The following is a 1203-nucleotide window of genomic DNA, read 5'->3' as shown; positions in this document are numbered from 1 at the left end:
CTCAGACGATAAAGCGTCTGTCTACAATGCGGGAGACCCGGGTTCAATCCCTGGATTGGGAGAATCCCCTGGAGAAGGAAATGGCAATCCACCCCAGGACTATTGCAACATAATATTCTTTAGATCCATTCATGTTGTCACAAATGGCAAATTTCATTGTTTTTTAATGAGAGAGTAATTTCATTTTGTGTGTGTGTGTGTGTACATGCCACATTTTCTTTATTCATTCAGCTATTGATGGACACTTAAATTGTTTCCATGTCTTGTCTACTTAATGCTACAGTGAACAATAGGGTGAATGTATCTTTTTAAATTAGTGATTTTGTTTTCTTTGGGTAAATACTCAGATGTGAAGTTGATGGATTATATGGCAGTTCTATTTTTAATTTTTTGAGGAGACTCCATACTGTTTTCCACCAATGTATGATCCCACAAACAAGGATTCCCTCTTTGCCATATCCTTGCCAACACTTGTTTCTTGTCTTTTTGATAATTGCCATTTTTATAGGTGTGATGTGGTAGCTCACTGTAGTTTTGACTTGCATTTCCTTGATGGTTAGTGATGTTGAGCATTTTTTCAGGTGTCTGTAGGCCATCTGTACAAAAATTTCTGTTCAATGCCTCTGCCCATTTTTTAATTGAGTTTGTTTTTTTGATATTGAGTTGCATGAGTTCTTTATATTTTTTAGATATCAACCTCATTGCATATATCTGATATTGCAAATATCTTCTCTCATTCAGTAGGCTGACTTTTGTTTTCTTGATAGTTTCCTTTGGTGTGCAAAGCTGTTTAGTTGATATAGTCCCATTTTTTTATTTTTGCTTTTGTGTCCCGAGCCCAAGGAGATAAAATACAGAATGTATCACAAATTTCTGTGCCATCCTTACTCAGAGGCCATGCTAATCCTCTTGGTATTGCTCCAGTTTTAGCATATGTGTTGCCCACATAAGCCCTCACTACTGATTTTTTAACATGGTTCTGAAGGTACATGCCAGTAAAATTAGAGAGGGGATTATGAGGTGTGTATATATGTATATATATATATATACATATATGAAAAAGGTTGTAATATTTGCAAATTTTATACTTGCTTACATGAATACACAAAAGAATTTTTAGATGGCTGAGTATAATAGTAAAGAGCAAACAACTTTTATAAGTACAGACAATAACTAATTGGAAGTTATAATGAAACAAAATAC

At 34.5% G+C, this 1203-nt stretch overlaps 1 pseudogene; it reads right to left on the bottom strand.

Annotated features, from left to right (window-relative positions):
* Window positions 1-847: 847 nt before the first annotated feature.
* On the bottom strand, window positions 848-946 carry LOC138431573 (U6 spliceosomal RNA; annotated as a pseudogene).
* Window positions 947-1203: the final 257 nt, after the last annotated feature.

Source organism: Ovis canadensis, chromosome 1, assembly GCF_042477335.2.
Source record: "Ovis canadensis isolate MfBH-ARS-UI-01 breed Bighorn chromosome 1, ARS-UI_OviCan_v2, whole genome shotgun sequence".
In the NCBI taxonomy this organism is placed as follows: domain Eukaryota; kingdom Metazoa; phylum Chordata; class Mammalia; order Artiodactyla; family Bovidae; genus Ovis; species Ovis canadensis.
Note: the sequence above shows the minus strand (reverse complement) of the source record. Positions and strands in the feature narration are given on the sequence as shown.